The sequence below is a fragment of the Podarcis filfolensis genome, assembly GCF_964270895.1.
Source record: "Podarcis filfolensis genome assembly, chromosome: 12".
In the NCBI taxonomy this organism is placed as follows: domain Eukaryota; kingdom Metazoa; phylum Chordata; class Lepidosauria; order Squamata; family Lacertidae; genus Podarcis; species Podarcis filfolensis.
The window spans coordinates 48,908,505-48,934,951 of record NC_139614.1 but is presented as its reverse complement, the minus strand read 5'-3'; the positions used below and the strand labels follow the sequence as shown (position 1 = coordinate 48,934,951).

The 26,447-nt window shown below is 44.6% G+C and overlaps 1 long non-coding RNA gene across 1 annotated transcript in view; it reads right to left on the bottom strand.

Moving 5' to 3' along the window:
• LOC310746346 overlaps positions 1-22,217 on the bottom strand; it is a 105,643-nt gene extending 83,426 nt beyond the window's left edge. Inside the window, exon 1 of the long non-coding RNA XR_014540656.1 lies at positions 20,027-22,217. This is a non-coding gene — a long non-coding RNA (uncharacterized lncRNA). The remainder of the gene's footprint in view (positions 1-20,026) is intronic.
• Between the last annotated feature and the right edge of the window lie 4,230 nt (positions 22,218-26,447).

Genomic DNA, 26,447 nt, shown 5'->3' with positions numbered 1-26,447 from the left:
TTTGAAGGAATTCTATAAAGATTGTCTATTACGTATGTTTATGGTCATCGTGTTGTCTAGACATTGTTGCTGATCCTGTTTCAGGCAGGGGACATTGCCAGGCCTACCTGGAGATGATGGCTGAACCTGGTGGTTGCTGTACCTGCTAAGCAGGTGCTCTCCCACTGAGCTACAGTGAGCCCATGTCATAGAATCACAGAGTTGGAAGGGACCCACGGGTCATCTAGTCCAACCCCCTGTGATTCAGTTCTGTATGTTTCGTCGGAATCTCCGTTCTTGTCACTTGAAGCCAAAGGTTCGAGCCCAGCCCTCCAGAGCAGCAGAAAACAAGCGTTTGTTCCCTCTTCCACGATAGTGGAGGTTGTCAACGGGCGCCTTCCCAGAGTGCCTCCCCCCTCAAACAACAAGATGCTCTTCCAGGGCATAAACAGAGTCAGGAGGAAGGTAACAAGGAAGAGAGCCCGTCCCTGGTAATTAGGAACAGCTGGAGAATATGAGACGGAGTGCGGGGGTGGGGGGGGGAGAGAGAAGGATTCAAAGAGAGCTGCAAAACAGCAGGGCATAGAATATGCAAGCATGTCGCCTTTCCAGACTCCTCCGGGGGAAGAATAAAAAAAAATTGCACAAGAGTCCTTATTCAGAAAGGCAGCTATGCCTATTTTGCTCGATTTGCAGAAGTGGGTTTAACAAAGCGCCTGTTAAGAGGCTTCTCTCTTCCGTGTTATTTAGCTAGTTGCCTCAAGGACTTTTAAGGAGGAATTCCCTACAGGTGGCTCTTGCATGCTATCAAAAGCCTGCGCCTCAATTAACACCTACACCGGATCTGTCTGCAGGCTGACGTGGTGTGTGGATGCTGCCCTCTGCTGGGTGGAATCTGAGCCTCTCGGGGAGCTTGGCTGTCAATCATAGGACACACCCACATCCCCCCAGAGCATTTCATTTCTGCTTGGCAGGGCTCGTATTCCTTAGGGCGCAGCTAAACCAAAGGCTTGAATAGGCTTAATGGTCACATCTCTGCCTCAGGGAATTCTGGGTACTGTTATTGGGTTGTCGGTTGTTGCTTAGTCATTTAGTCGTGTCCGACTCTTTGTGACCCCATGGACCAGAGCACGCCAGGCACTCCTGTCTTCCACTGCTTCCCGCAATTTGGTCAAACTCATGCTGGTAGCTTCGAGAACACTATCCAACCATCTTGTCCTCTGTCGTCCCCTTCTCCTTGTGCCCTCCATCTTTCCCAACATAAGGGACTTTTCCAGGGAGTCTTCTCTTCTCATGAGGTGGCCAAAGTATTGGAGCCTCAGCTTCACAATCTGTCCTTCCAGTGAGCACTCAGGGCTGATTTCCTTCAGAATGGAGAGGTTTGATCTTCTTGCAGTCCATGGGACTCTCAGGAGTCTCCTCCAGCACCATAATTCAAAAGCATCAATTCTTCGGCGATCAGCCTTCTTTATGGTCCAGCTCTCACTTCCATACATCACTACTGGGAAAACCATAGCTTTTACTATACGGACCTTTGTTGGCAAGGTGATGTCTCTGCTTCTTAAGATGCTGTCTAGGTTTGTCATTGCTTTCATTGGGTTGTCTAGGAACCTATAATAGAATTGTCTTCTGCACCAAAACTAATTCTCAGGATCTTCCGGCAAAGCCATAACAAAGTGGGGGTGAAATCAATACTAGATGGCAGCTGCCTATTTCACATTTTATTTATGCCCTGCCTCCAAGGTGGCATTCAGGAACCCACCTCACCATTTTGCTTTCACAACAGACCTGTGAGGTAGGTGTGCGAGAGAAAGACTGAGCGGCTTACACTTCTCCAGTTAAGCATCACGACTAAGGTAGGATTTGAACCTCAGGTCTCCCTCGCCTAAGTCCAAGACTCTACCCACTACACCGCACTGCCTCTTATTGGGTACGGCTAATTATTATCGGGATGGTGTGATGCGGCTGGTGCTCTGCTGCAGAGGTGGTGCTCTGCTGCAGCCCTCCAGAAGTTGTTGGACTCCATCACCCATCAGTCCCAGCCAGCATGGCCAATAATTGTCAGAGGTGGTGAGAGTTGTAGTCCAGCAGCATCTGGGGAGGCAGCAGGTTGGGAAAGGTGGGTCTGCAGGGTATTGGTATCCTTCCATTGTCCCCTTGGGCATACTTTCCTTTGCTCAATGACAACCAGATTAGGCCCATCAAAACCACACAGAGAGCATTTTTGTAATCCTCAAGTAAGCATAAATATAGAAAGAGTAATAATAATGATAAAAATGTTATTTAGGGGAATTGAATTTAATTCTAAATTATATTCCGGAAACATGGGAGATTTCAAGGGGTCAAAAAAAATGGATGTACCGTGCTATATTAGAAGCAAAAAAACTTGTTTTGATGAATTGGAAGAGCCGCAAAAAGATTCCATTGAGCACATGGATTGATAATATGGGCAGATTAGCTACATACGAACGAATTGCATGTCGACGCAAATTAAGAATGGATAAATATGAAGAAATCTGGAATGAATATTTAAGCGATAAGGCGGATAATGGTGGGAGGTGGGGGAGGAGAGAGAGGTGGGAAAATATTGTTAAAAAGGTGTAGTCATATTTGAATTGTCAAATTGTGTTATTGTTAATATGGTTTTTGTTGTATGTGTCTTTTGCGGTTGTTGTTTGTATCGAAAAAATGATGATTATTATTTTTTTTTAAAGTAAGCATAAATTCCAAGTAAGGCTAAATGTAGAGAATGTGCCTCCAATCTGTATTCCCTAGCATTTTACATGCAAAATTCTGGTGATAGCTTGGACGTTGGTTTGCAGAGACGTACCTAGGCTCCCTTGGGAAGGACATGCATCTGCGCCCGTGTCCTTTATGCCCCCTTTGCAAAGGAGCCTGTGTGCCTCACCGGGTTGCCTGGAGCTGCAATATGTGGCCAGCGGCCTGCATTTGGGTTGCAAGTTGTGTAGGCCTGAGCTAGACGGGTCCATTAGAAGAAGAAGAAATGACCAAATATAGCTACTAAGTGCCAGCTCACACAGAAGTGTATTACATTTGAAATGTGAATGAAACGTACGCTCAAACTATGATTGGTCTCCACAGGAGATTGTTGGAGTCAATGGCCACCGACAGCATTTCTCAACTAACATTCACGGTTCTTACTTGGCACAGGGTTTATGTTGGAGATAACTTTTAAGTGATACGTATTCATAGAGACTGTAATGGTACGTAGCAAAAAGGTGCCCTCTAACACAAGGTTTCCCAAATCTGGGTCTCCGTCTGTTTTTGGACTACAACTCCCATCATCCCTCACTACTGGCCCTGCTAGCTAGATACATAAGATGGGGAGTAACACAAAGCACATGTGTGTGTGCATGCACATGTACACACACCTGATTAGCAGGTGAAATCATTACTTTAGGCACGATTGACTGGAAATATCTTCTGGGCCATTGAACGGGATGCAACCCAAAAGCACAGGCCACAGATGGAGAACCTGTTGCCCTCTAAATGACGTTGGACTTCAAGTCCTATCAGTCCCAGCCAGGATGGCCAGGGGTTAAGAATGATTGGAGTTATAGATCCACATAACATAGGTTCCCCGTTCCTGGCACAGAGGAAGGAATTTTGCTGTGCTCTAGCAGCTGAGCTCTTGCAAAGCTTAGCTTATTAGCAGCTGAGCTCTTGCAAAGTTTCTCCTACAGACAACAATTGAAGCTGAGCAGGAGGAGGTCAAAGTGCCAGAAGGATTCAAATGTGGTTTACTTCTAAACTAGGGACAGCTGATCATTCTGGTCTCACCTGACCTGATTCCCCTAGCGCTCGCAAGATTCACACACCACAAATGTCTTCCCCAAGATTATACAGAGCTCTAACCACTTCTGTGCTACTTCCCGTGACTATTTAGATGGAGTTTTCTTTGAGACACACGTGGACCAAAAAATTGCTCCAGCCTCTGCTAAGTTCTCCCTTCCCTCATTAACTTCTAAAATAACTGCACCAGTAGAAGGTATGTTTTTCTGCCCTTGATATATGCATGTAATTCCCATCTGAGTTCTGCTGAGCGTTCTGACAGGAGAATAGACCCCTATTAGGAAAGGTGGCAGCAAAGAACAACACAGTGATTAAATGCAAAATTGAAATTATAATGAAAATTGGGGCACTGAAAAGAAATTTAATTAAGTAAGCAACGGCAAATCAAACAGAAATGTATTCATTATTTAATCAAGTAGTGAAGTGCAAAATCTCTTCTAATCAGGAAAAGTCTCCGAGAGCAGATAAAGAAGGAACGAGAGAAATCAAGGAACCAATTTAAAAGCAGGAGGAAAATACCACACAGCTGCAGTACAAAAGACCATTTGTCTGAGAAAGAAAAGGTTAGCTCAGGGGTCTGTGGGGTTTTTCTCCCCCCTTAACGCAAACACCGTGTCTGTGTGATTAACAGAGGCTTGTAAGCCTCTGTGCAATTCTCAAACTAGCAAATGTACAAGGCAGGTTGGCTAAAAAGCCCAGCCCAGCCCCAAATCAGCCAAAAATATTATCAGCAGGCCTTGACCCATGGAATATGGGTACACAAGTGTTTTCTTCATCCCTTTCCCCTCTCACCACCCTTCATGTTTCAGACTCTGAGTTGCCAACTTTCTTTTTTAAAACTGGCACTGTTCCTATGCCCTTAACAGCAGCCTGACTTGCAGAAATTAAGCAGGTGAGTCCCTCCCCCCTTCTTACAGGCAGAAAAGCTTCACTGATTATACTTCTCTCCTTTCTCAGATGGGGTTCCCTGAATGCCTCTGCGCTGTGAGGGACATCGGAAGTCCTGTTTACTTCAGCAGGTGAGGGAGGCTGATGGGCCAAAGAATCACAATCTGGAGAAACATGTAGGGACACCCCTCTTGCAGAGATCAATGGCATCCATTACCAGGTTGCAACTTGGCAGACTTATACAGGAGTAGTAAATATGAAGATGAAGGTGGCAGCCTTTGATGTGGAGACTCCTTCCCCGCTCCCCCTCCCTCACCAGGCTTGGCAGCTGCTCGTTCATGGCAAATGCACCAGAGCTTGCTCAACTGCAAGAATTTGAAAAGATTCCATGCCGCCGCCCTCCCCAAGCACCAAAATTCAAGAAGACAAGACCAGCCACAGCTTCTCCTTCTAGCAAATGAATCGGATGACCTCTTTAGCTCAAGGAGGCAACTGCCTTGCCCACAGGAATGAACATTCGGTGTAACTATTGGATTGCCAACTGGTTTCCTACAAATCTCTTTCGCATCTGAATCCTTCTAGTAGTTTGACTTCCTTCTGTTCAGTTTCATTTGAAAGGTTGCCAGTAAGCTAAGCTTTGCAAGAGCTGAGCTGCTAGAGAGAAAGAGAGAGTTCCTTGTGCTTCTGTGTCAGGGATGAGGACCACAAGTTGTTGTTCTAAATGAAATACGGTGGTACCTTGGGTTACATACGCTTCAGGTTACAGACGCTCCAGGTTAGAGACGCTTCTGCTATCCCAGAAATAGTACCTCGGGTTAAGAACTTTGCTTCAGGATGAGAACAGAAATCGTGCAGAGCGGTGCGGCGGCAGCGGGAGGCCCCATTAGCTAAAGTGGTGCTTCAGGTTAAGAAGTTTCAGGTTAAGAACGGACCTCCGGAACGAATTAAGTTCTTAACCCGAGGCACCACTGTATTCTAAATGCAAAAATATCCATGCTTTGCTTTTAAATTTTTTAAAAAATCTAAAAATAAGTAAGCAGCTTCTTTAGAGTTTGAAGAGACAAGCAAGACAGATGGCTGAAACAGTGATCAAATTTTCTGAAGCATGTCTGCCATGCAAATTAATCCACTGTGGCTGTTCCTTAAATAATAGGCCTCTCTTCACCCTTGCAAATGAGACTAACATACTACAGTTGTACCTTGGAAGTCGAACAGCCTAGTTCTCGAACGTTTTGGCTCCTGAACGATCGAAACCTGGAAGTGACTGTTCCTGTTTTTGAACTTTCTTTTGGAAGCTGAACGTCCGACAGGGCTTCCACGGCTTCCGATTGGCTGTAAGATCTTCCTTCAGCCAATCAGAAGCTGTGCTTTGATTTCCGAACATTTTGGAAATTGAACGGACTTCCGGAATAGATTTCATTCGACTTCCAAGGTACGACTATTGGAGTATCATTCAAACAATGGCCAGAAATCAATTTGAGCTACACCATATTGAGGAGTGAGCAGCAAAAATCAGGAGGTTTCCCAAAACTCATCAAAGAGGTACAATGTTGTAATGCACAGGAAACTCGTTTGAGACTTCTGGAACTGCTACAGAAAAGGCTCGTCAACCTTTTGTCACTTGTTAGTCGTGAAACAGGCCTTGGGGATTATAGTCAATTACAAGCTGAACATGTTAGCAATGTGACGCAGCTACAATAAGCGATTCTAAGCTTACATGGTTGGAGCAAGTTTCATGGCTGCCTCTCAGGGGTGGGGCGGAGAGTGGGGGGAGCAGGTCAAAGTCTTGGGGTTTAATGGGAAAGTACAAAGTGTATTTCCCCTGACTATCAGCTAGATTCAACCCTGCCCTCTTCTGACCAGAGGAATGCAAGGTAGAGAGAGAGAGAGAGAGAGAGAGAGAGAGAGAGAGAGAGAGAGAGAGAGAGATGTGCTTATTGAAGTTCCAGGAACTTTTGGCTTTTTTTCTAGAAAGTGAGAGGGTGATGCCAATGGCTTGATGGAAAAAGCGAGGCTGTGAAGGAGGTGAGGGAGGCGGCATTTTGGAATTGAAATTGGGAGGAAGAAAGGGGCAGAGTTTGGAACCATACTCATTTGCGTTTTTCCTAAATTGCAAGCACTTGGCATAACCAGCCGAATTTTTATACAGCAAACTCAAACCACTTCCACAGCTTCTGTAGAATCTGGATTTAAAATAAAAAAAATGGCACAACCTCAAGGCCCAAAGAGAATTGGAATCTGTGCCTCTGCAAGCGCGGGCTTGTCTTCGGTTCAGTCAAGCTGAATGAAAAGTCGTTGTCCCCCCCCTCCCCCCGCTTTTAAGTTGAGGAAAGATGCAAGCAAATAATAATTTAGCGTGCTGTTTAAGTACAGCGTGTCTAGAGCCTTAACAAGAAAACCCTCATATTTAATTAGCAGCTTAATTTAGTGTTGTGTGAATAGTGACTCACTGTTATTAAGCAAGGGAGGATGAGACTCACGCAGGCTGCCTGTGGGAAGGAAAAGGAAAAAGGAGGAAGGAGGCAGAAAGAGAGACAGATATTTATGAGTCTAGCACAGCTGAAATTGGACAAGGGTCAAAGACAACCATGACACAAATATTTTACAAATCTATAGCATAGGTAGTGATTAGGCAGAGGAGGGGAGACTTTGCTGAAGGAACAAAACCACCCTCTCCCCCTGAAAAAAGGCTTTCGAGCATGTGAAAAGGAAGCAGAGCTGCGCAGCCATGAGGCAGGTGAGGCCGCTGCTTCAGGCATCAGAAGCCCCCGGGTGGGCTGCCCAATTTCCCCATTGCTTTTTATTTCGGTCCTGGAGGTTATGTTAAATATGATTAGAAGGGACCGTCTGATTAAAGGTATTCAGGTCGGAGCCAAACAATACAAATTGAAAGCTTTTGCAGATGACCTAGCTTTGACGTTACAGGAGCCAGAATCTAGTACGAAAAGAGTATTAGAACTGATTCAAGAATTTGGTCATGTGGCAGGATTTAAACTGAACAAGTCAAAAACTAAAGTTCTTGAGAAAAACTTAACACCGATTGAGAAAGAGAGGTTTCAGAAGGAGACTGGTTTAACATTAGCTAAGAAAGTAAAATATTTGGGGGTTAATATGACTGCTAAGAACTTAAACTTATTTAAAGATAACTATGAGAAATGCTGGACAGAAGTGAAAAGACTTAGAAATATGGTCAAATTTGAAGCTTTCCTTGTTGGGTCGAATTGCAGCTGTAAAGACTGGGATAAATTGTGTTCGCTGAGCCCGTATTTTATACAGTCTGTATATGATGTTTGTTTGATAATGTGTGGTGTGCTATGCCTAATAAAGGATTTTGAATTGAATTGAAGATGAATGTATTGCCAAAAATGTTATTTTTATTTCAATCATTGCAAATTTTGGACAAGATGGACTGTTTCAAGAAGTGGCAGAGAGATATTTCTAGATTTGTCTGGCAGGGCAAGAAGCCCAGAATAAAATTTAAAATATTAACTGATGCAAAGGAAAAAGGCGGATTTGCCCTGCCAGACCTTAAACTTTACTATGAATCAGCAGCATTCTGCTGGTTGAAAGACTGGCTGCTTCTTGAGAACACGGACATTTTGGACCTAGAAGGTTTTAAAAATGTTTTTGGGTGGCATGCATATTTGTGGTACGACAAGGTTAAAGCACATAAAGCATTTAAAAACCATATTGTCAGGAAAGCATTGTTCAATGTCTGGATAAGATACAAAGACTTACTGGAAAATAAAACCCCAAGGTGGTTGTCACCAATGGAAGCGAAGGCTCAGAAAACGCTCAATATGGAGGCCAAATGGCCGAAATATTGGGAAATATTGGAACAAGAAGGAGATAAATTGAAATTGCAGAGTTTTGAGAAATTAAAAGATAAAGTGCGAGACTGGCTTCATTATTATCAAATAAGAGAGGCCTATAATTTGGACAAAAAAATTGGCTTCCAGGTGGAAAACTCAAAATTGGAAACAGAACTGTTAGATCCCAAAACTAAGATACTTTCAAGAATGTATAACTTGCTGTTGAAATGGAATACACAGGATGAAACGCTTAAATCTGCTATGATTAAATGGGCACAAGATATTGGTCATAACATTATGTTTGCGGACTGGGAACAGTTGTGGACCACCGGTATGAAATTTACGGCATGTAATGCCTTAAGAGAGAATATTATGAAAATGATATACAGGTGGTACATGACACCAGTCAAGCTTGCAAAAATATATCATTTGTCCGATAACAAATGTTGGAAATGTAAAGAAAATGAAGGTACATTCTTTCACCTTTGGTGGACATGCCCAAAGATTAAGGCTTTCTGGGAGATGATCTATAATGAAATGAAAAAGGTATTTAAATATACCTTCCTGAAGAAACCAGAGGCCTTTCTCCTGGGCATAGTCGGCCAATTGGTGCCAAAGAAGGATAGAACTTTCTTCATGTATGCAACAACAGCAGCAAGAATACTCATTGCAAAGTATTGGAAGACACAAGATTTACCCACCCTGGAAGAGTGGCAGATGAAGGTGATGGACTATATGGAATTAGCGGAAATGACTGGCAGAATCCGATACCTGGGAGAAGAGTTGGTGGAAGAAGATTGGAAGAAATTTAAAGACTATCTTCAGAAACACTGTAAAATTAATGAATGTTAAAAATGATGTTGGATTGAAAATAAGAGGCACTAGCAACAAAGTTCATAAGAATATGCAAAAATGAGTTGATAATGGATGAAAATATAGAGCTATAATATGTTAAGATATAGAGTTAAGATAAACGAAAGAGGGTAAGGATTTGCTGATTTGATTATTTAAATGGGAATACAAAAAGGGGAGGTGTGAGGAAGTCAAGGAAACAAGCTAATGAGTTTAAAAGTTACAAAAAATGGGTTTGTTTTTAACTCTTTTGTATCTATTCGTTTTTTGTACTTTGTATTTTTATTTTTATTTTTTATTTTTTATGTATTTTTGCATGTTTTTTTCTTTTTTTGTATTTTGTAAATTTATGTTTTTGTAAAATTTCAATAAATATTTTATTAAAAAAAAAAAAAACAGAAGCCCCCGGGTGGCACACCTTTGTCAAGCACTTGAACAAGCTAGGGTACCCATGTGGTGCATTTGGCTTGATGGATCATAGATTTTGCAGGCCTTCCCTACTGCGCATTATAAAACACTTAAGGATTTCCAAGCAATACAAGTGTTCACCGAAGCGAATGCTCTGTTAAATATACAGCGGGAATTACACCAACCCAGGAAATAGCATTGTTAATTGTTTGCAGAGAGGATTTTGTTGAAATACAATTGCATTGCAAGTCACGGGGAGAGGAATCGGGAGATGAAGAGCAAAGGCGAGGTGGGAAAAGGGGAGGCAGTCGCTGACGTTTGGAGACAGAACCATTGTTGCTCAAGGTGCTTGAACACCTTGTACCACTCCTGTCTTTGAGCAAGCAGGTTCTGCAGGTTCTTGTGGGGCTGCTGTGAAAATCCGCAATGCCTGTTTCACTCAAGGATGAACCAAGTCCACCAGTCAGCCATGACAGACCACCTCCTGTTTTCTTTGCTTGTGTAGTCAGGGCTGGCTCATCCATGAGGCAAGATGAGGTGGCTGCCTCAGGCGGAAGGATCCACAGGGGTAGCAGATCCAGCCTCCGAGGAAGGCACTGCCCCTGCTGTTGCCATGGTAGTAGCAACAGTTGTTAAGTGCTCCTTGGACGCTGGATCCTCATCAGCTTCCCCCTGCCACCATGGTGCTTTGGTTGCATTTTTGTATATTCTGTTGAAAGCCACCCAGAGCAGCTGGGGCAGCCCAGAAAGATGGGTGGAGTACAAAAAAAATATTTATTATTATTATTATTATACTACAGTGGCCTCTTGGAAAATGGGAATTCCTACTGGTCTCCCCGCCCCCGTCCTGACCTGATGTAAAAATCTATTCCTCCCTTGTTCCTGATGTAGATATTCACAAACGCCCTTCTTCCCTGGTGGCAGTATGTGACATTTCATGGTTTGCCTCAGGTGCCGAAATGTATTGGACCACATCTTTGTGCTGGACTGCAAACAGAATGTGGCTGCACATAACTGCTCTTGTGTGTGAAAACTTCTGAGCAGATCATGCCTCATGTGTACTGCAGGGGCTGAATATGATCCCTTCCATTAGCCTGGAAACGGATGAGACACACATACACGCACCCCGAGTTGAAGCTACTTTGAATGATGGAGCACTACACACTTACTCCACTTGAAGCAATGGCTTCAAGTTACAAGAAAGGAGTTTCCGACTAAAGAAGAACTTTCTTACAGTAAGAGCTGTTCAACAGTGGAACAGACACCACATAAGGTATAGGGCTGACATTTTTTAAAAAGCAATTAGCACATGGATTGGATTGTTTGCATGGGTTATCGGGCAAGTGCATTTTGCGTTCTGAGTGCCCCATCTTCTCTGACCTGAGGAAGGGCCATAGCTCAGTGGTAGAACATGTATCATGAATGCAGAAGGACCCATGTATTGATCCCTGGCATCTCCAGGTAGGGAGCCAGTGTGGTGTAGTGGTTCAGAGTGGTGGACTCGTAATCTGGTGAACCGGGTTCGCGTCCCCGCTCCTCCACATGCAGCTGCTGGGTGACCTTGGGCCAGTCACACTTCTCTGAAGTCTCTCAGCCTCACTCACCTCACAGAGTGTTTGTTGTGGGGGAGGAAGGGAAAGGAGAATGTTAGCCGCTTTGAGACTCCTTCGGGTAGTGATAAAGCGGGATATCAAGTCCAAACTCTTCTTCTTCTTCTCCTCCCACTTGGAACCCTTGAGAGCCACTCCCAGTCAATGTAGACAATACAGAGGTAGATGGACCAGTGGTCTGACTCAGAAGAAGGCAGTTTCCTCTGTTCTTACTGATTGAGAGGTCCACCAATGGCCCTTTCCTGGTGGCCTCCCCACTCCTGGCTCTGACTTGTTAGGTGCTTTTTCTTTTCTACAGTTTTGTACCATTTGCACACACTTTGCACGTTTGCCGAGTGGCAAAATAAATGTGTTGCTGCACACCATGGGAAACGAGGCCTCTCAAACAGCTTCCGAGCCTCTTAGAAATGACCGTCTGTCTCCAGCCTTAGCTTCATGTAACCGTGCCCCAAGATTCACTGGGTGGCCTTTAGGAAAAAAACACAATTCACGTCCCAAGCCAGCTTCCTCTCTGATATGGCTGTAACGGGAGCCAGCATCGCGCCGTCTGGCAGTCACATTGGCACATTTGTGCAGCGGGACTTGGCCTGCATCGCTAGCCAAGGACTTACCTGGCAAGAGGACAAGAAATCACAGGAAACAAACACTCATGACAAATGGATGGGGTTCAGCAGCCGTATTGATTTTAGACGTAGAGATTACTGGAGATGGAGAGAGGCTCAGAGGCTAGGAGGATACTGTTACAGACTCTTGGTCAGGGCCGTTTCCCAGAATTCGGACACATTTGCAGCGGTGTCCTCTTACTAATCCGAAGGAGAGGACTTAATCTTCCTGAAAATGGGCTAGATCATGTCTCCTTCTGCATCTCTCTGTGCCCTATGCAGCTTCGGCAACAGGTAGAGGACGAGATAAGGTCCAATTGCTTCACTCTTCTTATTCCTGTTCCATGTGATGCATTTAAATACAAGAAAACTATTCAAAGGGAAGGTGAAGAGAGAGCTCTGATGTGGTGTAGTGGACCTGGAATAGGGAGACCTGGGTTCAAATCCCTGCTTGGCTATGAGGCTCACTGGGTAGCTGAGAGGAAATCACTAGCTCTGCAACCAGCACACATTCATATTGAATAATAAAATGTGTATTTAATGAATTTTCATATGGATTTTTTAAAAAATCACAGATTAATGGGTTTGAGCACTAAATGCAAAATTTAGTGCTAAATTTATGCTGCAATGGGACATAACATGTTTGAATGAAATTGACAGAGGTTGGAAATGTAAGAAAAACACTGGGCCCTAATTTGAATAGTAGAGTGCTTGGTATCTGGTGGGCGGGGCTTGTGTGTTTTGCTTCGGTATCAGCCCCTCCCTTCAATGTGTGTTCCGTTAAGAGCGTCACTTAAGTGGGACCAACCGTCTCTTCTTGTTTTCTTGCCTCATGATGCTGTTTTAGTTTCTCTCAGACGTTATGTTATTTTCTTAAGGTTTTCTCTCAGTTTGTTATTAAAGCTTGTTTACATTTACGTGAGCCACTTAAAGAAACTGCTGAAGAGTGGTGGAATATCCTAAACTTGGGCGAGGGAGGGGATATTCCCAGTTTGCCAGGAGGATTGATTTTGTTAATCACGCCCCCATCTCCACAGCAGGAAATAGGTATGGTGATGGATCACTAAGAACCTTTTAACTGGAGATGTGGAGTGTTCGTTGCAAGAAATCTCAGGTGCAATCAAAATGTGTGTACACACACACACACACACACACACACTTTTGAACTCACTCCTCTAAAAATTTATGTGGGTTTTCTTTTTTACATTCCAATTTCTATTAATGTGTTTATAACATCCATCCTAATGAATCTCTTACACATCCCATTTAGTGCTAAATAAAGGTCAGGCTGATCACCTAGAAAGCTCTTGATTATTTTAATTCAATTAATTAATATCAGATTTTAAAATTACTAGGCGCTTAACAAGATGAATTATTATTTTTTAAAGAAAGCAGCAACAGAAAACTGCAACAAATCTGCCTGGAGCTCTTCACATACATAGAATCATTTTTTAAATTTTATCTTTTTGTAGAGTTGGAAGGGACTTCTAGGGTCACCTAATCCCCCAACAATGCAGAAAGCTCGACTAAAGCACCCATTCTAACTCAGGGTGGGCAGACAGTAGATCCAGGATCTACTGATAGGTCTCTTGGCATCTTGAGATCAAGTACAATGGTACCTCAGGTTACAGACGCTTCAGGTTACATACACTTCAGGTTACAGACTCCGCTAACCCAGAAATAGTACTTCAGGTTAAGAACTTTGCTTCAGGATGAGAACAGAAATCATGCGGTGGCAGCGGGAGGTCCCATTAGCTAAAGTGGTGCCTCAGGTTAAGAACAGTTTCAGGTTAAGAACGGACCTCCGGAATGAATTAAGTTCTTAACCTGAGGTACCACTGTAGATTGGCAAGGGCGTCAGACTCCCAAAAGTTTAACAATGGCAACAAAATGAATCTCAGCACCCACCCACCCCACCAGGAGTGAATCCTTGCATGGAAGGGGTCCGTTTGGGTACAAATTCTTGGGCTCAGAATTCTAGCACAGCACTGTTCCCACAGCAGCCAACCAGATGCCCATGGGAAGCCGGCAAGCAGCAGTCTCCACCCTCCAGCAGCTGCAACAGCATTCTCTCCTAACATGTGATTCCCAGCAACTGGCTTTCCCTCTGGGAGTTGAGGTGGGACACAGCCACTTGTTCATAGTAGTCACAGATAGTTTTATCCTCCACTGATGCTTCTAACACGTCTTTTAACGCCATCCAAGTTGGTGGCCATCACTACTTCCTGTGGAAACGAGCCCCACAGTTTAACTAAGGGCTGTGTGAAGAGTTAGTTCCTTTTGTCCCGAATCTTCCAACATGTCCCCAGATCCTAGTAATAGCAATTATAATAATTGTATTATTTATATGACGCCCATCAGACTGGGTTGCCCCAGCCATGCTCACAGTATTACAGTGGTACCTCGGGTTAAGAACTTAATTCGTTCCGGAGGTCCGTTCTTAACCTGAAACCGTTCTTAACCTGAGGTACCACTTTAGCTAATGGGGCCTCCCACTGCCACTGTGCCAGACCCTCGAACTTTTACCATCCTGAGGTAAAGTTCTTAACCCAAGGTACTATTTCTGGGTTAGCAGAGTCTGTAACCTGAAGCGTCTGTAACCTGAGGTACCACTGTATAAGAGAGCAAGGAAAACTTCACCATATCCACAACATGCAGAGTTTTATACCCCTGCTGCCATGTACTAAGTGCATATCTTTTGTACCAGCCCTCCACCTGGCGGGTCTTTGTGTTCCAGTTAAAAGCAAAGTGGATCTTGCGAGCCTTAAGGCCTGCCCAACCCTGATCTAGCTGCCATATCCCCTGACCCCAAGTTATGGCAGCTATTCTGAAGTTGCATATCCAGCATGCTTATAATTCATCACGTTGCTGTATCATAGATCAACTGAATAAGCCATCAGATCTCTGGCCCTGGTTCTTTCCTTAGCTTGCACACGGTCCAACTTCCCCCATTAAGATAGGACAGCCCCTATTTTCTCATACCTCTCTGCAGTCAATTGCTGTAGCTATTCTGGGTTTGGGGTATTAGGCTGCCTTCTTTTTTTAAGACTGCTAATGTGTGGATATTTGCACCAGCTTCCATCCCATTCCCACTCTCCCAGCTGCTTATCCAGATAATAAAATGTTTGAGTGTGTTCTGAGTGGCAGCCATTTCTATAAAAAGCACCACCAGATCTATTTCGAAACGAAGTAAAATAAAACAAAATGAAGGCCTACTGTGGAACATTAAAGGCCAGCTCCAGCCAGAATTAAGCACTTTCAGAGCCCATCGATTGTCACGAAACAGTGAAGTTTGAGGGTAAACCATTTCCCATTCAAATAAATAGGTTTGAAAAATGCTTAACTTTTGGACTGGACCATACCAGGGTAGGGCAATCACACAGAGGCAGGAGAGGGAGAATCTGAGGCAGAGGAACAAGTACAGTCGTAACCTTGGAAGTCAAACGGAATCCGTTCTGGAAGTCCATTCGACTTCCAAAACGTTCAGAAACCCAAGCTCGGCTTCTGATTGGCTGCAGGAAGCTCCTGCAACCAACCAGAAGCCGCGGAAGCCCCGTCGGGATGTTCGGCTTCCAAAAATAGATTGCAAACCGGAACAGTCACTTCCGGGTTTGCAGCGTTTGGGAGCCAAAACATTCAAGGACAAAGTTGTTTGAAAACCAAGGTACGACTGTTAGTGGAAAACTGAGCCAACATTTCCCCTTTTCCACCTTTCTTCAGATGATTTGTTTTCCTGGATTTTCCCTCCTGCTGCTTCCAATGTAAGTGATAATAAATGCACCAGGGCTGGCTGACAACCTCTTCTCCTGTTCCAGGTGTGTCAGAGGAACAAAAGGGCTTTGGATCCAGCAGAACACACTATCCTTTAAAGTTTTAGGAAAGTTTTACTGCAAGAAACAAAATATTCCTAAATATTCCAGCATAAACAATACCCAACTGTATAGCCATATATAGTACCGCACACTAACTTCAAATACCAGATGCAGGTGAGGAGAATGATTTCTAAATTATACTTTTGCATTTCTCTGACTTTTAGGTCCTCTTGGGGACTATCCTTAAAAGTAGCATTTCCAACTCCAGACTGCCGTTACAAATTTAAACAAACCAGTTATGAGTCCCAGATCTGTGTATACTTGAGTTTCACCATCTTCCGATTAACAGAAAAGAAGGTGGTCACTCCAAGTTGCTGAAAATCTGTTGCCTTTGGGTCTCTCATGTTAGTTTCTTTATTATTGCCAGGTCCCAAAGTTTGAATGCTTGCTTTGTGCTTTTACCGAGGGCAGAGAGCTGACATCAGAATGGCAAAGGCAGCAGAGATTTCGGCACACTCAGAGGGGTAGATTTGAGAGGAAGACCTCCTCTGTGCATGGAGAGGGAGATCTGATCTACGCAATGGCCCCCGGAGGCTCTAGCACACAAATGCTGCTTTTCTCTTCTGTTTTAAAGGAAATTAATGCTTAGTTTGCTACCACACCTGTTTCTGAGATCAAATTCTTCAGAGGAGAGGCTTCGTCAACATGGAGGGAGTGTGATAAGGGTGTGGGGGGTGTTGCATGAAGACAAGACTGCCCCCATTTTCATCTTCAAAATATGGGAGGGCATGAATTTGTGCCCTGCCAAAATAAGCTCACAGTGCCCAATGAATTCCTGGCCCAAACGCAGAGCATTCATGGCAGGTGAGCCAAAAGGATTAACTTGGTTGCTCGACTGGCTATCCTCAAATTACCAAGCATGGGCAAATGGCGCCCTCTGCCTTCTGGAGACAGAAGGCTGGCTCTCTGCTTTCGATTCCCTACACGCCGTGGTGCCAAAACAACATGCAAATCTTCCGTCATGTAATTCCTAAATCGCCAGCTCAGCTGAACCAGTCCTGATCCAATACTGAGTTGAAGATCTCCAACTCTGAAGCTGTTCACTGTGGACGTCTTTCCAAGATCCCAGCAAATGTGTCATGTAAACGACTAGTGATTCCGCATTTAAAGCTCAGGCGTGTGTGTGTGTTTTAAAAGGTTAGTCTATGTTTTGCCACCCCAATCCCCGCAATGTTGTGGCATACAAGTCCCATCAGCACCAGCAAGTTTGGTCAATGGTCAGAGATGGTGGAAGCTGAAACTGAAAACTTCTGGAAGGCTTCATGTTGGCTACCCCGTGTTACATTCATGGAGGAAGTTGATCTCTCTGAACAACATGTGTTAGTCATGGAACTTCCACCTGAGCACTAGGTGCTGGGAGTCATATATTGGGGGAGGGAGGTTACCATCATTGCCCTGCTTAAAGGGTTCTCAGAAGTTAATACATATACTGGCAATAATATAATAAATGTGCATTGCACTTTACAAAGTACAAGAGGACAGAGTATTTGCCCTGAGGAATGTAAAACTCAGCAGAGGTGAGACAACAAAGAGAGTGAGCTGGAGATAGGTATGCGTAACTCAATGAAAGGCCATATTTAGCCCCAATTATAGTTGTGGTACGGTATGGGGATTTAAGGCTTTGTGTGTGCCAAAGACAACACAGAAAAGGTGGGCTTTTGAGGTATTTGTATTTTAACAAATTACAGTTCCCAATATTTTTTTTGGGGGGGGGGAGGATGTGCATTAAATGTGTGGTGTTTACATAGTGTATACTGGGGTTTTCTTTATTACTTTTTTAAAATCATTTTTATTAAATATTTTCTTGGTTTACAAAAGTACATGCATTGTCTCTTTTTTCAGGTAAAGTTCTTTCTACAGTTCCATTACATTTGTTGTGAGACAGTGTTGAGTACAGTATAAGGTCAGGGAAGAAGAGGAAAAAAGAAGGAAAAAAGGGGGAAGAGGAGGGGGGTGAAACTTATTTTCTTTTTTATAGTGTATGTGTGGGGTTTTGTGTCAGCGTCAACTGGATAGGTCCTCTTTCTATTTGCTTGTTACATTTCCTTGGTAGTGAGATAGATGCATTAAGGGGGGTTCTTTTTGGCCAGAATTCCTTAGAGAAAGTGAGAATTTTTAGAGCTTCTCTCTGCTCAGGACACCCCGAGCACTAGCTGTAGAAACCACCTAAAAATGTTGCTCCCAAAAAACGTTGCCTCTTAAGCCAGGGAAAACTGTCCTTTTTCTCCCACCTTGTCCTGCATTTGCTATCCAGAGATTTGCAGAATCTCAGTGTGGGGGGGGGGGAGAGAAAAACTCTCAATGGGGGTGCCTTACTAGGCAAATGCCTCTTATTTTGAGCTCAAGAGGTCATGATTTCACAGCAGCAATAACATTATATCTAATTTTACCCACTTCTTAAAAGATGAACCCCCCATCCCCCAGCCAGTGTGGATGCCTTTCTGCTCTTAAAGCCACAAAATTTAAAGCTTCCCAGTTGCAGGAAGCAGTATGCCACAGGTCTTCTGACAGGGGCCATTATATTTGGGGTGGGTGGGATCTGCCCCCTTGATACCGTGAATTCCCACGGCCCAGCTTGTCTCCCCCACCCCTTCTCATCCTCCATGGAAAGTGAACATCTGGTTTTCAATGAAGACCATCTTCTTTTCAAGCAGCACCCCCCAGTGGCAGTTATTGTAGGGGGAAAGCAAAAGGCACAAGTTTCAACCGACCAGGCAGCGGCCATTTTGTTGGGGGCCCTTGGCAGCCATCTTGCAAAAGGCTGCTGCTGCTGCGGATGGTGTCAACTTTTCCATTCTCACAATAGGCAATAAAGCACTTCCGTGACACTTCAAGAAGAAGCTGTTAAAGTAGCATTACAACAGCCACCAAACAGGCCACTAAACCTTATCTCGGGAGATAAGGCATCAAAGTGATTCGATTCCTAGCTGGGTATGTCATTGCTAAAACTTCACCAGCCAGCAGCAGGACATGAAAACTCAATTGCTGCCCAAGTGAGACTGAGGGCGGAGAACAGGTTGTCAAATTCTCGATGCCCATTTTTGGGCAACTTTTATCTTCCCGCTCTTTGCGATAATTCCCAGGAAGAACGGAAGGGCATAAAGCTTTCTCTTTTTCTGTTTTGAATGCCACTTTACATGCAAGCATTAAAATTAAATAAAAAAAACTATGGAGGGCCTCCTCCAACAATGCAGGCTTAGAATGGTCAATAGCAAAACGTGCAGAAACAACAAAATGGCTGCACCATGGTTTTGTCAGGGTGGCCATGTTTAAAGTCATTTATGTTTTCCCAGGAGTTGTGGGAGACAGGAAAAGTACCCGACTCCTGAGAAAATGTAAATGTGTTTAAACATGGCTGTGGGATATTCCCCAGAAGAACCAAATATGGGTTAAGAGACTCCCGATTCATTTACCTGGAAGAACATTTTCAGCTAGACTGTTTCCTCAGAGTACTACTGCTCAAACCATTTGCCTCACGCGAAGCCGGCAAATGAAAGGAATACAATACTCTTAAGCTATTTCTGCTCAAAACATATATACTATGCCTGGATTCTAACAAATTGCATTGCTGTTTTGGTGAGTAAGCACAACAATTTGCAACGGGAAAAACAATGTTCCATGCTGTGATACATCCTTGTCATTTTTCAGTGGTTTAAGTCGGGGGTGGCAAGCCTAATTCAACCCAATGGCCACTTTTTTTTCTTTTTTCTTTTTAAGAGTATTTATAGCTTGCTCTTCACGGAGTATTTCCAGGCCCAGAGCAGGGAACAAAGTAACAAGAAAAACAATACGCAAAAATCAGACGAACTGGTCCAACCAACACCAAAGTAACAATTCTGTCATAAGGTAAACAAGCTAAACGACATTGTCAAAAGCATTAGATTTCCAGTCTAACCAAACAGCTAGGGAAAAAACAAAACCTAGGACGTTTAAACAGATTAAACAACCAATGGACTTGGCAACCATTCCCGCCCTGTTTTTCACTTATGGCAGCCCATTCGCTCCCCATTGGCCTCTCACAGGAAGAAAGCCCCATTCTGTGCAAACCAACCCCACTCTTTTGAGCAACTTAACACCAGCTCTCAAGGGCTCTCACATTGAGTTTGCTCCCCACAAGCATCTGCAACAAGAAACGCCCACTGTTTATCCATAGAAGCAACAGAGCAAGAAACAAACAGGGAAAAACTCACAGGCCTCAAGATGGGCAAGGCATGCAGGCAGATTTGCTGGCCTCCCTTGCTTTCTCTTCTCCTTGCTAGCCAGCACAAAGCAGCACCCTGGCTCCTCAAGGGCCTTGGGAGAAAGGGCTATGGCAGCACTCCTTAGATAGGGATCTCTAGGCTGAAATTCAGCCAGGAAGCTGCAGCTGGGGCTTATCTCCTGCTTATGAGTCCTGAGGAAACTCACAGGCCTCAAGATTGACATCCATCCAGGCAGGCAAGAGGCATTATCAGCATTCAAGGGCACATTCCAGCCAGGGGGAAACACTTGGGGGTATAAAACCAGGCAATTTCTGGGGTGCAGCCTGAGGAGTGTTTCAAGGGCCAGGTAGAGGGGCCTGAAGGGCCACACACAGCCTCTAAGTCTGAGGTCCCCCCCCCCTGAATTCAGCTTTAAGTAAATACATGCAGAACATGGGCTTGGTTATATATTCAACAGCTGGGCCTGGGGCCTAGTTTGTGGCAGGTGGCCACAGACTCTGGATCCGACACAACTCAATTTATCCATTATTTATTTATTCGATTCATATACCGCCCTTTATCAAAAGGTGGTGTGCAACATTCAAGGCACATTACAAAACACTGGTGATCAAAATGTAATAAGGAGCATACTGACAGACAGCCTAATAGTAAAATAGTTATCACAATAACAGTCCTCTCCCGGACCACACAAATGGTCTTGTGTGAACCAGAGGTAGGAAGTATAAATCATGGATTCTGGAGATCCGAAAGCAAATCGGATAAACAAAGCGAGTTAGGCCAGAGTGGGTACAAAGCAACGTGGTGTTAGGTGAAAGAGAGCCTGCACTGTTTGCTCAGACTGAGGGGCTAACCTAGAAAGATGGGTTTATAAGTCTGGTGTCGCTCTATTTGGGGGGTCAGCTGGTAGCACACAGACCACCACCACAACCTGGAGAGTGCCCTTGCTCTCTAGAGCAGGGATGAGAAACTTGTGCCCTTTCAGAGGTTGTTAAGACTATAATCCTTATCATCCCTGGCCCCCAGCCCTGCTGGCTGGAGCTCATGGGCATTGGAGTCCAACAGATCCCTTTGTCCTGCTAAAAAGGCTGTGCTGGCAGGCTGGTTGAAAGCCTAGAGCGTTCGTGGCACAAGAGGTTAAGCACTTAAAGCTCCCACCCCCAGTGCATTACCATCATATTCCTATTTAAAAACACTACCATTTTCCAGACTGTGATTGTTGTGTAGGTGTGCGAAATTGCTCAGGAGTTTGTGCATAGAGAATTGCTTAATATACAAGACGTGAGTGGCTAAGTGGCTTTTGACTGTGCAGGTTTGAGGTGTAAAAGGCTACCCTTGCAGGACCCTAGAACAGCCCATAATATCCCACCCCAGTCTACACACTTAAATAATTTTCAGGGTTGAGAAGCCACACATGACAGACTTGGTTTATTTACAAGCTGCTACTGAAATGACTTCCTATGCTTGGGGAACATAAGAACATAGGAAGCTGCCTTATACTGACCATTTGTCCATCCAGCTTGATAGTGTCCACACTGACTGGCAGCAGCACTCCAAGGTTTCGGGAAGGGGACATTCCACCTGCCCCACACCCTGCCTGGAGATACCAAGTTGGCTTAGTTTTACACATTGTACTTATGTTGTCTTCCTTATTGTTGAGAGCTGCTTTGAGACTTTTGTGTGGGAAGTGATGCACAAATAAAATAAGTAAATAAACAATAGCTTTCCAGAACGAATGCTATAATTTGTAATAGAATCTTGGCAACCACAGTCCTGGAAATTGTACTTTTTTGGGTTTCCTATTGCCTCCTCTCAGACTTCCCAGAGCTCCCTGAGAATCATAGAATTATAGAGTTGGAGGGAGCCTCGGGGGACCTCAAGGATTATCTAGTCCAGGGTTTCCCAGCTGTTTTAGGACTACAATTCCCATCATCCATGAAAACTGGTCCTGCTAGCTAGGGATGATGGGAGTTGTAGTCCGACAACAGCTGGACACCCAAGTTTGGGAAACCTTGATCTGGTCCAAACCCCCCGCAATGCAGGTGGAGCGACTGCTGAATCATTTTAAGTCTGTGGTGTTGATCTCACCCAATAAGTGACACATTTGCAGTGGGAATCAGGAGGCAGAGTATTTCTTTGGTTGACATCATCAAATTCAGCTGGAACTGACTGTTTCTTTATACAGTGGCACCTTGGGTTACAGACGCTTCAGGTTATAGACTCCGCTAACCCAGAAATAGTACCTCGGGTTAAGAACTTTGCTTCAGGATGAGAACAGAAATTGCCCGGCAGCAGCAGGAGGCCCCATTAGCTAAAGTGGTACCTCAGGTTAAGAACAGTTTCAGGTTAAGAAAAGACCTCCAGAACGAATTAAGTTCTTAACCCAAGGTACCACTGTATGAAGAAAGGTGGCTGGGGCCTCTGGGATGGAGAAACAGGCCGTCTTATTCATCTGGGTGTTAAAGCGCTGCAGGGTTTGCACTGTTAACGGATTTTACACTGCTAAAGGATTCACATCAATACTTGGGGAGTTGCTGCCCAGCTATTCCAGTCCCCGCCCCGTGTCCGCCCAGCGTTCTGCCTGCCACGAGGTCCCAGAATGTGTCATATCAAGCCCTTCAATGGGACTGTGGGGAACAGCATGTCACCATGCGAACGGACCTTCAGGGTATAAGAACATCACTTATCTGAGCCTGGAATGGTGTGGAGAAGGTGCTGGCTGATGGGAGATAAGGGCAGGCGTGTCTGAAAGAAGAGCTTTTCCTCGCTAAGTGTCGTGGCAGCAGCTCCCTCCTTTCGGTAAGTTGTTTTGAGATTTAGCTCTAATGGACACCTGTCAGAACAAGGGTGGCGGTTTTGGGAAATCGAAATATAAGCGCAAGGAATGTGTTTACGTGCATGTCCTGCCAAATCTAAAGGGTTCGTGGTAGTACTGGCTTTACATAAATACACGGGTGCGTCCCTCATCTCGAGGTAGCCGTGAGCCACCATTGTCCATGCTGGCTAGGACTGATGGGAGCTGGGAGACCCCACAGCAGCTGAAAGCCCACAGCTTCCCCATCCCTGTTCTAGAGGAAAAGGCAATGGCAATGGCTCTTGCAAGCGTTTGCTTAGAGGAAAGATCTTTCTATTCTGTCCTGTTACATTGCTCTTACAAGTCTGCCTTCAGCAAGTTGCAGGGAGAAGTGAGGCCTCAGTTTTAGACACCACGTACTCTGGAAGCGGGATGCAGGTGGCGTTAAACCACAGAGCCTAGGACTTGCCGATCAGAAGGTCGGCGGTTCGAATCCCCGTGACGGGGTGAGCTCCCGTTGCTCGGTCCCTGCTCCTGCCAACCTAGCAGTTCGAAAGCACGTCAAAGTGCAAGTAGATAAATAGATACTGCTCTGGCGAGAAGGTAAACGGTGTTTCCGTGCGCTGCTCTGGTTCGTCAGAAGCAGCTTAGTCATTCTGGCCATATGACCTGGAAGCTGTACGCTGGCTCCCTCGGCCAATAAAGCAAGATGAGCGCCGCAGCCCCAGAGTTGGCCACGACTGGACCTAATGGTCAGGGGTCCCTTTACCTTTTTTATTCCGGAAGCAGAGTGCAGAGCCATCAAATATCCTGCGTCTCAGACCCTGATAATGAAAAGGATGGATCCAGAACCCCTAGCAATTCTCTCTCAGGGAAAGGGGAATACTTCAAGCCAGTATTTCCCAAGTTGTGGGCCATGACCTTCAAGTGTGTCACAGGCTATATAAGTAAACTCAAAATAGTTACTGCTTGGGAGCCTTAGCTGGTATGATGAATCTCTCGCGCGACTTTTCATTTTGTTTGCATATGTATAACAAAACTGCTTTCATGCTTGTAACCAAACTGCAGGTAGGCTTGAGTCTTGCATTTTAACTCCTGTCTGGCAGCTGGACTATAATTTGGTCTTTTTTTAGTTTTTTATTTTAACTGGAGTATTATGATTGGATATATTAATTGGATGTTTTTTATTGGAAAAATCAATAAAAATGATTTATAAAAAAAAAAACAGAGTGGGCCAGCAAAAGGTGCTCACAGAGGGAGCCACCCTGAGTGACCACCACCGCAGCTTGCCTTTGGTACCTGCTGTGGCAGTCATTCAAAATGACTCCCTGCACCACCATCAAATCGCCACTGGATTTTCTGCCAGGGTTAGTCAGTAGTTAAGCAAAGGCGGTTTGAAGTTCTTCAGATCTAACACTGCTTGCGTAACTGTAGTTTTTAGAATACATTTTTTATAGCTTATGAAGCAATAACCCACAACCAGGTGGTTGGTGTTCTTGCATTCCCATAAACAAAACTGTGAATAACTATGTAAGCATTATAAATAGTTCAACGAATTCCACATTAATAGGGGCATTAAGTTCATATTTTGCTTGGATGTCTCCAGTAATGGTTATAAAAGAGGCAAAGAGGCGGCTAAAATGCATGAAACCGACAGCTGCCACAGACCAGTGATCCGAAATCCGTATGAACATAAGAGCCCGCTGGATCAGGCCCATGCCCCACCTAGCCCAGCAGCCTATTCTCACAGTGGCCAAATAGATGCCTGTGAGGAAACCCGCAAGCAGGATTCTAGCACAAGAACACTCTCCCCTCTTGCAGTTTCCAGCAACTGGTATGCAGAAGCATTTCTGTCTCTGACTGAGGAGGCAGAATATAACCACTGATAGCTTTATCCTGTGAATTTGGCTAATCCTCTTTTAAAGTCAGTCAGCTTGGTGATCATCACTGCCTCCTGTGTGAGCAAATTCTGTTGTTTAACTATGCACTGCCTAAAGAAGCACATTCTTTTATCTTCCCCTGAATATTCTAACATTCAGCTTCAATAAATCGACGGGTCATCATCCCAAGTAAATTTGGTCTTGTGGGCCACCATTCTAAAAAGGCTGGGAGTCACTGATTTGAACTGGGGCTTGGAGCTGCCTCCTTGCTTCTCCTGCCTTAGCAGGAGATTCAGAGAAGACAGCTTTCCAAGTCAGATCCTGCTAACTCTGCCCTAGTGTCTCCACTTGGTTCCTTTGCTCCTGGTTGGTGGACGCTACTTTTACTCTGTCAAGTTAAGACTCGGAAGCCATGGAACAACCTAAGTCGGCTTAATCCAGCCCCTGTGGCAGTTTATTTCCTGAGGTAAAATCCTAAAACCCTAAAAAAACAACAACTTCAATCCTAAAAAAAGCTCAGCAACTTTGGTCGGTCTTTTGGCCGGCCCTCACGGCCCTTCACTTCATCAAATCTGGCCCTCTTTGAAAAAAGTTTGGGCACCACTCACCTAAGTTATGTGTGGGCACAGTAGAAGAAACAGGGAATTCATAAACATTTGTGAAAGTTATCTGAAAAGGGCTTGGTATTATTTTTGTATTTTTCTCTAAGGGGATTTGGGGGTTTTTTGGTGTTGCTCGGGAAATCTCAAGCAAGCCATGGCTGCAACAGTTACTTTGCTTTATGGAAATGCTATTGCCTCAAGATGTATTTTCCACAGGACTCTCCACTTTTCCTCCTCTTTGCCATAAGGAGGCTTGAAAGGCCTCTATTACTTAGCAACCAAAGCAATTAAAGCAACGTAGTTTCCCTCAGGTTCAGGTGGGTGAGGGAAGATTGCTAGAGACGTGTGCCTTTTTTTATTATGATGCTATTTTATAAGGTCCTGTTGACATGCAGATGAATAGTCAGGAATCTGGGTAGGTCTTTCCCACCTTTTCGGAATGGATAATGGTGACTGCATTTCTGGATCTATTGCTCAGCAACATCAAGTACTTTGAACCAGATAAGCTGCACATTTTGAAAACAACCCTTTCCATGCTTCAGAACATCCCAAGAACACTTACGGTTCAAAGAAAAAGATCAACTTGCGGTATTTGTTACCACAAGGCTATGCTGACAGCCAATAGCTCAGATGAGATCAAAATGGATTTGATATAAGCAATGGCAGCTAAATATGGAACCTCTCTTTTCAGAGACTTTTGGGGCCATTGGGCACATTTAGAGTTTTGAGAAAATGCTACAGGTGCCAGTCATGAAATGGTTGTCCTGTCTAAATAAGAAGAAAGAGAGACCAAACCTCTAGACTGGTGACTGGGAGCAGCCGCCGAGACCACATAACACCAGTCTTGAAAGACCTACACTGGCTCCCAGTACGTTTCCAAGCACAATTCAAAGTGCTGGTGCTGACCTTTAAAGCCCTAAACGGCCTCAGTCCAGTATACCTGAAGGAGCGTCTCCACCCCCATCGTTCTGTCTGGACACTGAGGTCCAGTGCCGAGGGCCTTCTGGTGGTTCCCTCACTGCGAGAGGCCAAGTTACAGGGAACCAGGCAGAGGGCCTTCTCAGTAGTGGCACCCGTCCTGTGGAACACCCTCCCACCAGATGTCAAAGAGAAAAACAACTACCAGACTTTTAGAA